This window comes from Brassica napus, chromosome C9 (assembly GCF_020379485.1).
Source record: "Brassica napus cultivar Da-Ae chromosome C9, Da-Ae, whole genome shotgun sequence".
NCBI lineage: Eukaryota > Viridiplantae > Streptophyta > Magnoliopsida > Brassicales > Brassicaceae > Brassica > Brassica napus.
The window spans coordinates 40,986,544-41,000,409 of NC_063452.1; the positions used below are offsets into that span (position 1 = coordinate 40,986,544).

General features: G+C 37.6%; 2 long non-coding RNA genes across 2 annotated transcripts; both read right to left on the reverse strand.

Annotated features, from left to right (window-relative positions):
* Positions 1-207: 207 nt before the first annotated feature.
* LOC125592294 lies at positions 208-4,060 on the reverse strand. Its single transcript, XR_007328111.1, has 4 exons — positions 2,585-4,060; positions 2,403-2,480; positions 1,560-2,325; positions 208-1,479 (listed from the first exon to the last, which is right to left on the reverse strand). It is a non-coding gene; the product is annotated as an uncharacterized LOC125592294 (long non-coding RNA).
* A 1,348-nt stretch (positions 4,061-5,408) lies between these two features.
* LOC111209347 lies at positions 5,409-9,498 on the reverse strand. The gene is made up of 4 exons (XR_007328854.1): positions 7,155-9,498; positions 6,035-6,091; positions 5,549-5,591; positions 5,409-5,466 (listed from the first exon to the last, which is right to left on the reverse strand). It is a non-coding gene; the product is annotated as an uncharacterized LOC111209347 (long non-coding RNA).
* Positions 9,499-13,866: the final 4,368 nt, after the last annotated feature.

Consider the following 13,866-nt stretch of genomic DNA (forward strand, 5'->3'; position numbering starts at 1 on the left):
ACTAGGATTTGGCCTGCCCTACGGGTGGGTTAGTAAACAATAAAATACAATTAGTATATGTCAATTTTATTAATTATTTGAAAAAATGAAATGTATTTTAAATGAAAATTCATGTTATGTATTGGACAAATAATAGAGACAATTTTTTTCTTTATAATTGTTTCATATCCTTTGTGATTGTTTTCTTTGGTTTTATTTTATTTTTTACTATGAGGTTTTATTTTATTTATGTAAGATTATATAATGATACATATGAATATGGCATTATATAAAACTTCTTATCATTTTATATTGTGACCATTTAGTATTTAAGTTTATGTATGGCTATGTGTAGGTTGTTTCAGATCGTTTATCCATATTTATAAGCCAAAAGGAATTTTCCTGAGCAGTTCAACATTTTTTTATATTTAAAATCATTCTATCTTGGGCATCTCCTGTATAAAATATACCACTGAGAGTAAATGCTGAAACTCTCTTTTGCTATATGAAGCTCTAACGTATTTTAATTATGGGATATTCAAACACGTTTACAGATATTCATCGTACAACTCACTTGACCAATTCCATTTTATTAAATTGAAGGATATGTTGTAATAATAGCACCCTTCGTAAACTTTTACTCTTTTTTCCTATTTATAGTTAAAATATGAGTTCCGAATAATACTTAAAAGGCAAAAATTGATTAGTTTAAGAAATCTAATCTGTAAAGTCCTTTTTAGTAAAAATTGATCACCTCAAGAATCCTAAATGTGCAACTAAGTTTTCACAGCATATCAGTTTCATGAGTCTATAGGAATCATATGTGTGTTCTATTTGAAGAGTTATTTGTCTTAAGCGTCCCCTACGAATATTTATTTTTGAATTTCAAGATTTTTACAAAACTAAGCCATAAGTTTCACTGTGATTTTATTCAAATATGCAAATTTGAAATATTTTATATTATTCCATTATGATACGAATCATAATTATATTAGAAACCAAACCTCAGGCGACCAGAAAGTAAATGTTGCCACACAATAAAAGTTATAAAATGAATAAGAGACAGGAGAAGAAAAAGTGAATCTGTCAAAGCTTATAACTATACTCGTTTTTATAGCAGATTTCAAAACATAAGCATACTCATTTGTTCTGTTTCACATCACCTTAGGCTTTTTCTTCTTTTCGGCTTAAAACATTACCAGATTCTCTCATATTCATGACCTTGAGTTCCTCAAACAGTAACAACTATGCTCCAAGAGTTAATGTTTTAGTTGTTACTATTTTATGCATTGTGGTGATAGCGCAGACATGACTCTTGCAATCTCCAACCATCTTGTTGTCCACCACTATTCTGCCTGTAAAAGTGAATGTGATCTATTTTCAGACTCATCCATATGTTGTGAGTTTTGTGACCTTGACTTACGTTAAGAGCGGCTGCTCGAGCGAGAGCGTGACCCTGGCCTGTCCCTCTCCTCTCTTTCTCGATCGAAAGACCTCTTCCTGTGGATAAATGATGATACCATCAACTTAAGAATGCAACAATCTTAAACCAGAAAATAACTGCAACACATTATCAGTACCTGTCACGGTCTCGACTTTTGTAATGATCATTATCATCCATAAAGTCTCTCTCTCACGTTCCGTTTTCTCACTATGCTCTCTGCTAAGGTGTCTATAACAATTTCTCCCATTGTGGCGGTCGCATTCACTACCCTTTTCATCATGTCTCTATCTCTGGCCCTGCTCTTCACACTTTCAATGTCGATCGTGATTCACGTATGTCTTTTTGACGTCCCATTTTCTTATCTTCCTCACTGGCTATTGAAAATTCTGTTTCAAATTCATGAGATTCATGCTCTGAAACAAATGGTAAAGGCTTCTTCAAAAGGTACATAAGGACCATAATTAAAATATGAACTTTACATCATAGAATAATATATAAAAGCTCCTTCCAACACAAGGTCAAGGAAGCAAAACATACAGATGAACTAACCAATTCCCCGACGATAAAAGAGTGTAAGAAAGTCAGCACATGCATTGTTGTTAGTGATCAATGATATCTTGTGGATGTTAAGAAATAGTAAAGCAAACCTGTGAGGAAGCTGATAAATGGAAATGGTTCCATCATCTTCTGAATGCTTTCCAGCTGCTGCCTGAAATCACCGAAAAAGAATAACAGTGTACTAATTATTCAGGGTTACAATACGATTTTATATATTTAGATAATCAAAGCAAACAATGACTAAAACCATAGTAGAACAGAGATATACATATTAACTTCCCACACTCACCTTGTGTACTTGGTGAAGAATATCTCCTCATGAGGTACAATGCCCAATTCTTAAGCTGTAAAAGGAAAAAAGAAGAAGAAGTTGCATTAAAACTGGTTTCTTATATAATAGTGATTGGAAGACTTATTTAACCTCTCGTTCCATTCAGGCTGAGAGAGATGGATTTGCCCCAAAACTTTAAATTTGAATGAATCCCCATAACCAGAGAATCTACATTGAGAACATGAATGAATCTAACAAAAAGTTAGCGTAAACAAAACCTTGCTACGACATAATCCGATCCGAGAAGGAGAAGCATACATATAATATATTACCTTGTGTTTCGTCTGTAGATTTAACAAAAGAATCTTCATCAGAAAAAGGGAAAAAAAATTCTCGTGCTTCAGATCTTTATGCATAACTCCAAGAGAGTGATAAGCTTTCAGCTAAGAAAATGAAATTGGGAATTAACCATTATCAAAGGATGTGGGAGACAAATTTCAGGATCAATGATATCATAGAATAGAGTTATTTGGTGAGGAGGACTCTCAGAAGGCATATATATACTCAATCAGAATACTTATGAGAGCAGTGAAGATACATTCAAGAGCATGTAGTGAAATCCTTAATTGAATGCCTTAACTACGAAACGTTACCTCGTCACGCTGATGTGGAGTGGATGCGTAACGGCGGCGGTTTTGGATGTGTAACGAAGATTGGAAGAAGATGAAAGAAGACGATTGATTCGATGACGATTTTAGAATATTAAGGTATGTCAGGTTTTTAGAAGATCACGTTTTTAACCTGGGCCGTATATGAGGTGCTAAAAGTTGATTTCGGAAGATTTAAGAGCCCAAACGCAGGAATTTTTAAAGAATTGGCTAAGTAGAGATGACATGGCATATTTAAATCTCTAGATTGGATGATTTTCTTTGCAGACGTGGATAGCCTCTCTTTTGAGCTTATTCCCCTTTTATTACTTGTTTGATATTGATATGCTTAATGAAGAATTATCAAAAATTAATAGATTGATTTGGGATTATTATATCTCGAACAATTTTGAAATCCAAACTCATACCAAGAACCACATGGCTGAACAGACTGTAATATTATAGTGAATGTGGAGGTATAGTTATGATTATAGAAAAGATAATTGTATAACAAACGATTAGACTTCTGAATTATTATATATAGACGAATGATATTTTTCGTTTTTGGATTATTAAACTCTTTATTAAATGATAGTGATCACATAGTTTTATACCTATGAAAATATGAAAGGAGTTAAATGGCACACTCATTAAAATCGCTGGAGGTGACGTATTAGTATGTAAGATTTGATAAAACATTCCAAAAGGCATATTCCTTTGTTTTCATCGAAGCATTCCATAAAACTATATATTAATTCATATAGCCACCGATAGAAAGGATTTCATATACTATAATTACACATGTTTAATTAACTAAATAATTGACAAAAAAAATACACGGAATTAGGAGATGGTTTGTTGCGATTTCAAAACAAAAAATAAAAGAATAATTGAAATCATAGCTTTAAAATAACACAGTGGCATAGAATGGTAAATACATCAAAACTCTAAGGGTACCTTAAAAAAGACCCTTCAGTTTTAATAGTATTGACTAGATTTTGATCCGCGTTTTGAAAGTGCGGGATATAATTTCAGTTAAATCTTAATTTAATTCTATTTTAATTCGATTCAATGAGTGACAAAACATTTAGATTTCAATGTGTGATCTACGGGTGAGCGTTCGTGTACTCATTTGGGTTCCTTTCGGGTCTAGTTAGGTTTCGGATTTTTGGGATTACAAATTTTAGCCCCATTCGGATATTTATAAATTTCGGTCCCGATTCGCCTTAGATCTTTACGGGTTCGGTTTGTGTTCCGATAACCCGTTTAAATTATTTTTAAAATTTAAAATTTATATATCTTTAAATTTCTCAAAATCTAAAAGTAAAAACAATATATTACATATATGGTACATCATTGGTGTATTGAATATTTGGATAGGGAATCAATAAATTTCTCAAAATCTAAAAGTAAAAACAATATATTACATAAATTTAACATATAAATTGGTTTGTATTGAATATTTGGATAGGGAATCAATAAATATTAAAACAAATTAGTGTTTTGAGTATTGTTTAGGTATTTTAGACATTTACTTTTGACTATTTTAAATATTTTCAAATATTTTGGACAAATTAAAAATATATTATAAGCCGTTAGAAAAGAATATCTTATATATTTTAGATATTTAATATATTAAATATAAAATAATTAATATATTTAAGTATATAAATATATCTCGGATAAATTCAGATACCCAAAATACTTAGGTTTGAGTCAGATTTGGTTTCGGTTCTCTAAATACCAAAATTTTCAACCCATTCGAATATTTAACCAATTTCGGTTTGGATTCAATATTATATTTCAGATCAGATTCGGTTCGATTCCTTATTCAATTTTTTTACCCAGCCCTTGTTTGATCTTTTACGTCTATGTTAATCCAACTATATATTTTATATGGTATGAGAATTATGTTCTATATTTATGAAATAATTTATTTAAACATTTTCATTGTAAATATTAGTTTCATAGTAATATAAGTATAATTTCACTTCTTAGTAATTTATCACCTCTTTTATCACACTTACACAGGTCTTCTATCAATCTATCTTATTAAAAAAGAATATATTTACAACAATATCAATACAATTTAAAATGTAAATACATACAAAATTGTTAAAAATGTAATCTAAATAAGAAGCCATTATATAGCTACATGTATTTTTATATGTTGGAAACAACAATATTAATACAATTTAAAACACATTATTTCAATGATGCAGTTTAAAAATATATAAATACAGTGACCACTCTAAATATAAAGAAATAAATACTCATTTTTGACAAAAGAAACAAATACGTAGATTTTTTTTTTACCAAACGATATATGGACTTGCACAACAAAGCTAACACAATTATTAGACAAAACATGTTTAATTTTGGAAACAAAAGTGTCTTTTTGACTCTTTCCAAAATAACATTGACCTAGAAAACACCAATGATGTACCACAAATTCAACCAATATCATAAACCATCCTTCATGGGACTGAATCTTAGCCCCTCCATCACTCTTGTCCAAATCACCAGCCACTTCGATTGGCCAAATTGTGTCAGTTGGCATAAAACTCCTGCATATAAAACCCAAACATGAATAGTTATTGTCCCAGGAAACCAAACTCCAGCGAGGATTTCTTTATTCTTTCTCCCCACCTTAACCCCACGTAAACCAGAGAGATAAACTCTATATCTCTGTCTGTTCAGATCCATGATAGTCCCAAAGAACATAACGTGCAAAAACCAAAAGACAACCACAATACATTAACATACCCAACATATGCCATTACCTTTCTGCACTGCAACAATAAAGAGATGACATGTACATTCCAAAAAATCATACAATGTGTAGCCTGGGTCGAGCCTACTATACCATTATTGTCAAAATAAAAACCAAGCACAGATATAGCCTTAATCTGTTTAGTAAAACATGATCCATATACCATTAAACACGAACAATATTTGAAAACCGGTTCCATCAAAGACCATTTAGAACCATCAATCGTGACCCAATACCTTATTTAGAATTATAGCAAATTCAACACAGAAACAAAGTATAAGAAAAGCCAGAAAACACCAAGGGAATTTATAGCTATAGTCCAATACAATGTTGTTCAAAAAAAAAAAATTATAGTCCAATACATTAATTCGAAGGTAACTCCTCTTCCTCATATTTCCTTTGATTTTGTTTCTCTTGTCCTGCATCAGAAAGAAACAGATTAGAGAAACCTTTGATGTGATCTCGAAAGCCATTACTTGTAAGGGGTGGGCAATTCGGTTATTTCTCGGTTCGGTTCGGGTTCGGCTCGGTTTGCTTAGTTCGGTTCTAGTATTTTTCCAACTGAAATAAACCATAGTTTCGGTTCGGTTTGGTTTGTGTTCGGTTCGGTTTGTCTTTCGTTCGGTTTATATTCGGTTTGGTTTGTATTCGGTTTGGTTCAGTTTGTTTTTTGGATCAGTTTAATTAGGTTCTTCTTAGTTTAATTTTTTTGTAAAAAAAATTATGTTATGCAAACATAAACTATGTGAACTAAATTAAATATAAAACTGAAACAAAGACCTTTAAAAAGTCACAAAAGTATATAAAAATTAAAACAAATGAAAGTTAACTAAAAAAAACAAACATCATTAGTAATGTCTCTTATATCATTATTAAAAAGTCTGCAATGAATCATCTTCCATGTGACGCTATGGAGAAGAACTTTTGCTTTTAATAAAATTTTTTTTAGGTTTTAGGTTTAGATTTAACATCCATGTTTACATATATAAAAATATAAAAATACAGAGTTTTCTATTTTTTTAAATCAATTTTTTTTATGATTACATATTAGGTTAGAAAAATATGTTAATGAATGAAAAATGAAAAATATGTGGTTTGGCATTAGAATTTTAGTATATTGGTATTACTAATAGTTTGAATTTTAAATAATTGCAAAAACACATCGGTTCCTTGGTTCGGTTCGGTTAAAACCGAACCGAACCGAACCATTCGGGTTGAAAAAATATTCAACCGAATGGTTTGAAATAGACTTTGGTTCGGTTCGAATCGGTTTCGGTTCGGTTGGTTCGATTTGACTCGGTTCGGTTCGGTTTTTTTGCCCACCCCTTTCTAATAGATTTTCTTCCCCCTTTAGAGATTATTTTCCCACTTCATACATGAGAGTGAATAACCAGAGCAATTTGAAAAGATCAATCGAATATGTACAGTCCTTTTTTAATCCGATTGCAAATCCCTTGAGAGTATTAAGTTTCAAAATATTACCCAGAAAAAAACTCTTCCTTTACAGTACTCCATCTCTTTAACATCGGAGATTCCATGAATCTTGACAAAACATGCAGTAGTGATACCACAATCCATATCAATCCCACGGATCTTCGGAACCTCCTTTGTTTCTATATACTGGAGCTCGAAATCTCGAGTCACAACCATTCGAAAACCACAAAAAGTGAAGCCCCTTTTACCAAACCATCCGAATCGCACCCAACCCATGAAGATCTCAATCAAAAACGAATATGGTTAATTAAAAGTAAAATTGGAAAATACAGAATTAAGTAAAAACAATAGGTTTTAAATATTTCAGTGTCAGAGTCTTATAAATATTGTTGAAACAGAAAGGCACCTTAAAAAAAGAGTTTTCTGTTTTAATTGTATTGATAATTCGATTTTTAATCATTTAAAGTTTTTCCAATCTTTTTGATAATTACATGAAACCAGAATCTAAATAGTACGTTTCATTTATGTTGTCATATGATTAAAAAGCAATTGAGTGACAAAAAAAATAAAATAAAACAACACATTTGAAATGTATAAAAGAAACTTACTTGGATCTTAGTTTTGATTTCAATTTCAGTTTCGTTTTGATGTGATGTCGAAACAACTTTTCCAAGAACACGATGCTTGAGAGATTCTTACTAAGGGTGGGCAAAGTTGGATGAGCATTCGTCTCAAACTCCCAAAATTTTTGAAAAAATTTAAATATAAATAAGTTTTCAAATTTGTAAACAACACATTTCAGCCTCCAAGCTATTAAAATTCTTTTCAAATTTGTTAAAAAAAAATTCAGCCGGCTCTGTTCTTACGTTACCGAAGGGTCAATAGGTCAAAATGTCCAGGTCGTACACGCGGCCTTATGAATAGTGACACTTCTTTCGTTTGCTTTCGTTGTTTTTTTTTTTTTTTTTTTTCTTTTTTTTTGACGTCAAAAGATCATTCTATTACTCAAACTTGAGGTGGTCTGGGTAACCAAACCGGAATAGAACAACCAACAAAATGTAACTCCCTATGGAAAGATCTAGCAGTCTTAGCCAAAAAATCAGCAATCTGATTGTACGCCCGTGGAACGTGAGTGATGTTGAATTCTGGGAAGCATATCTGTAGCGTCTCTATCCTCTCCAATTCCGTCGAAAAGCTTGGCCACGCCTGAGGGTCCTTTACCATTGCAATTAGTTCCTTACAGTCTGTCCCAAAGCTCTGGCAGGTCGAATGTTGCAGCATATTCTCCATCGCCCACCGCATTGCTTCTACTTCCGAGTGCAAGGCTGATTCGCGTCGGGGGAAGTTTCTTGTCCCCATAAGTTGAGTGTTCCCAGAACTATCCATCCATGCCCATCCGCTTCCACTAAAGTTAGCAGAAGATGTCCAAGATCCATCTAACAAGCAAATGTTTCCCAAGCTTACGACTTGGGGTTCCTCATTTATATTATCTTGTGCCACTGCTTGTGCCACTTCATTAGCATCAAACCAGGCTTGGCATTCACTCTCTGCATGTCTAACTAGTTCCAAAGGATCTCTATCTATTCCCCTGAAGAGTTTTTCATTCCTACCCTTCCAAATGTACCATATCATCCAGGGATAAGGATCCCTATCTTGCTCTGGCCCAATGATACCATTCTTCCTCCTGAATAGATAATCCATATTTGTGTAGACGCTAGAAACCGGGAAAATATTTGGGCATGTCAGAGTTGATGATAAAGACCACACTTGAAGAGCTGGTGGGCATTCAAAAATTGCATGTGTGACGGTCTCCTCCACTTCTCCACATCTTGGGCAATAATTGTCACACCTCATATTACGTCTAACTAAGTTCCTCGTTACTGCCACATGACCAGTTAACAACTGCCATATAAGATGACATATCTTCGTAGGAGCCTTCAATTTCCACGCAAAAGCTTGTAGCTTTGTAATACTTGGCTCCAAAACTTCATTTTCCTCCGTTACCTTTAATAAATTCTGGGCCACCCAATATCCAGATTTGACCGTGTATTGGTCATTCCTTGTAAAGTTCTAGCAGAAAGTATCACGACGATGAGTTGAGCTTATGGCCAAACTCCTTATGAATGGTATATCCTCAGGATGAACATAGTTCTCCAAAAGTCCCACATCCCAATCCTTTGATCCCTGATCAATAAGATCGCTTACTCTCATATTAGGATGCATCACTGGTGCTATGGGGACAGCTGGCCTCGCGGGGTTCGTGGAATCCATGGATCCTCCCATACCTTAATTTCATAACCTGAATGTATCTTCTGTCTAATTCCCAGTAATAGCAATTTCTTTGCAGCAAAAATGCTAGTCCACAGATAGGATGGGCTGCTAGCAACGTTTACTCTTAATGGAGAGCTCAATCTATAATATCTTCCCCGTAAGACTCGAGCGACCAGAGAATCAGGGAACTGTACTAGTCTCCATAGTTTTTTAGCCAAAAGAGCCAGATTAAACTCATGGATCATTCGAAAGCCAATTCCACCCTCCTCTCTTGGTAGACAGACTTTTTTCCATTTTGCCCAGTGTATTCCTCTTTTTGGTGGATTCGAGCTCCACCAGAACTGAGCGATGACACTGGCTAAATTTTTGCATATCTTGTGGGAACCAAAATTTACACCGTCGATTATAATAAATAATAATGGAGGAAAACCGAGTGAACCCGTTTTTCCTTGAAGGTTCGAATTTTCTGCGTAATCACTTTAGAACGATAAAAAGATAGATAATCGCTCAGAGGCGTTTTATTGAATAGTATGAATACAAGATTTCTCCGAGAGGAGTAGAGATATACTAACTATCGGAACAACATGACAAGAGGCGGCCAAGACGTCCTAAGCCTTGCCGTGCTAGTCTAACCACCTAAGCCTTAAGTTCTCTAAGCTATCAGGAGTTCTCTAAGTCTAAATTCTCGGATCCCCTTTTCTTCTGCTCCTGCTCTCCTTAAATAGTCGCTCTACGTCGGTGGCCCATCCTTCGCCTTCGGGCCCAAGTCTATCTCTTTTGGGAATATTCCATTGTTCGTCAATCTTGATAGTTATCCTCGAATCTTTACATTTATCTTTGGAAACTTAGCATTTATCGTATTTCTGCGAGTTAGGACAAACCATCATAACTTTTATGGGCTCGAATCCCTTCTGAGAGCGTATATGGGCCTCTAGACCAGTTTGGATCCTTGCGGACCGTTCTTAGGCCTTTTGGCGTTTATACGATTTCTCGGTTTTAGTCATAAAACTTCGAGACTAACTTTAATCAAAACGAAACGAGAAGTATATGGTCCTGAAGGTCGGATATCACAGCTATACGGAAGATACGGGAGTCGAAGTAAGTCGGACAGGCTGGGATCAGGTCGAGCTCGCCGGGCGAGCCGACTCGCGTGACGGCCGAACTCGCCGGCGAGCTGACCCGCGTGATGGTTCAGCTCTCCAGCAAGTGGCTTTTGTGCGGGATTCGCTCGTTCGTTCACTTCCGATCTTTCTTTCAGTGAATGTTTTGCGAGAAATCCGTGAATAAGAAATAATCATAGCTGTTGATTTCGAAATAACCATTTTTGACCATGAGCTGTCGCAGCCGTATTCCGACTGATCCACGTTTTCTTCTGGTGGGTCTTCGACTTCCTCCGTATTTTCGATTTGTGCTTGAATAAGATTGGCGACCACTGGTGGTCCGATGATTGGGTGTTCGATGAACTCGACGGGGATTACTCGTCTTAGTCCAGAATCCGAACTTGATGCGAGTGCGGCCAAGCCATCCGCCTGAGTGTTTTCCGAGCGAGGAATCCTAGTGAGGGCGAAGTGGTTGAAGTCTCGGGAGAGGTCTTGGATGAGTTTTAGATATGCATACATTCTCTCGTCCCTTGCTTCGTATTCTCCGCTGTACTGATTTGCGACTAACTGAGAGTCACAGTAAGCGTGAATGTTGCGGATCTTAAGCCCATGGTCTAATCGTAATCCTGCGATGAGTGCTTCATATTCGGCCTCGTTGTTCGACGCATGGAATTCCAATCGGAACGACTGTTCCAAGACTTCGCCGGTCGGAGACATGAGCCGGATTCCGATCCCGGATCCTTGTTTGGACGATGATCCCGTTGACGTGAAGGATCCAGGTTGAGTCCGGTTCCGTGTTTGTCATATCCCCCGTGGGCAATTCTACCAAGAAGTCCGCTAGTACTTGAGATTTTGCGCGGGTTCTTGGGCGGTACTCCACGTCGTACTCACTTAGTTCGATTGCCCATTTTGCGAGTCGTCCTGACTGACTCGGACTGTGCAAGATCGTTCGCAGGGGGAAGGTGGTGAGGACTATTATGGTATGCGACTGAAAGAACGGCCGGAGTTTCCTTGTCGATGTCACAACTGCGAATGCTAGTTTCTCCATCAGGGGATACCGGGTCTCAGCGTCCAGTAACGTTTTGCTTATGTAGAAGATTGGTTTTTGCTCACCGCGTTCCTCTCTAATCAAAACGCCGCTTACCGCTGTTGTGGAGACTGCGATGTACAGGAACAAGGGTTCTTCTTCCACTGGTTTTGCGAGGACGGGAGGTGTGGCCAGGTAACATTTTAGCTGTTGGAAAGCTTTCTCACATTCCTCCGACCATTCGAACTTCTTATTCCTTTTCAGCGTGTCGTAGAAAGGAAGACACTTATCCGTCGAGCGCGAGATGAAGCGGTTCAAGGCCGCAACTCTTCCGGTTAGCCTTTGGACTTCCCGTTTCGTCTTTGGCGAGACCATCTCTATTAACGCGTTTATCTGGTTAGGATTGGCTTCGATCCCACGACACGTGACTAGGTACCCGAGAAATTCTCCTGATGCCACCGCGAATCTACACTTTGCAGGGTTCAGTTTCATGTTGTGGGCATTAAGTCTTGCAAAGCACTCCTCCAAATGGGAGACGTGGTCGTGCTCGTCAAGAGACTTTACGAGCATGTCATCGATGTATACCTCCATAGTCTTGCCGAGCTGTTCGGAGAAAATTCGATTGACAAGTCGCTGGTAAGTGGCGCCTGCATTCTTGAGACCGAAAGGCATTACTTTGTAGCAATATGTTCCCCGATCGGTGATGAACGCAGTTTTCTCACTATCGTCGGGATTCATCATGATCTGATTGTACCCGGAGAAGGCATCCATAAATGATAAGAGTTTGTTCCCTGCTGTTGCTTCGACCAGTCGGTCGATGTGCGAGAGTGGGAAGCAATCCTTTGGACATGCCTTGTTGAGATCGGTGAAATCGACGCATACTCTCCATTTGCCGTTTTTCTTTTTGACCACGACCGGGTTAGCGAGCCAGTCTGGATACCTAACTTCTGTTATTGATCCGACCTTCAGGAGTCTTTCGACTTCCTCATTTACCGCGGTGGCACGCTCCGGTCTTAGCTTCCGCCTTTTTTGTTTGACGGGTTTGTAGGTCGGATCGATGTTAAGCTCATGACACGTTATGCCGATATCGATCCCTGGCATATCTTCCGCGGCCCAAGCGAACGCATTGAGGTTCTTTTTGAGACATGCGATGAGCTCTGTCTTTAGTGGCTCGCGGAGGTTGGCTCCAATCTCGACGCATCGTTCCGGAGAGGATAGGTCGAGGCAGATCGAAATTACCGGTTCGAAAGTCGGTTCGCGCTTCCCTTCTAGGGCTTTGGCCCCTTGAGATTGCCAGAAGACTTCCGAGTCTCGTTTCGGGGCGTTCTCAATGAGAGTCAGCTTTCTTTTCTTTTTATGGGAAGTTCCAATCGAAAAGTTCTTTCTTTTAACTAGGCGGCGAAACATACTTGCGACATCTTGCGGTCTCCTTGTATAGTTTCGACTCCACGAGGGGTTGGAAACTTAAGGCACAGATGGAATGTCGAAGGGATCGCTCGCATGGAATTCAGCCATGGAGTACCGACGATCGCGTTGTACGATGTTGGACGGTCGATGACTAAGAATTCCGTGACTTTCATGACGCTCCTGGCATTAACAACGAGGTCGATCGAGCCGAGAGTCATAGTAGCATTTCCCGAGAGTCTGAATATCGGGCTGGGTCTTTTCGTAACGGCGCACAGATCGATCTCCATTCTTTCGAGGGTGCTTTTGTAGATAATATTGGCCGAGCATCCGTTGTCGACCAACACTCTCGCTACGTCGATGTCCTGGATCGTCAACTCGATGACAAGGAGATCGTTGTGGGGTTTGGCCTGATCGGCCGTTGCCCGGTCCTTGAAAGAAACGACATCGTTAGCTGCTGGAGCGGACATCCTGTGTCTTTTATCGTTTAGTGATTTTTGAGTTAGAGAATTCGTCCTCCCCCCTCCTTCTAGCGCCAAACTGTGGGAACCGAAATTCACACCGTCGATTATAATAAATAATAATGGAGGAAAACCGAGTGAACCCGTTTTTCCTTGAAGGTCCGAATTCTTTGCGTAATCACTTTAGAACGATAAGAAGATAGATAATCGCTTAGAGGTGTTTTATTGAATAGTATGAATACAAGATTTCTCCGAGAGGAGTAGAGATATACTAACTATCGAAACAACAGGACAAGAGGCGGCCAAGACATCCTAAGCCTTGCCGTGCTAGTCTAACCACCTAAGCCTTAAGTTCTCTAAGCTAGCAGGAGTTCTCTAAGTCTAAATTCTCGGATCCCCTTTTCTTCTGCTCCTGCTCTCCTTATATAGTCGCTCTAGGTCGGTGGCCCATCCTTCGCCTTCGGGCCCAAGTCTATCTCTTTTGGGAATATTCCATT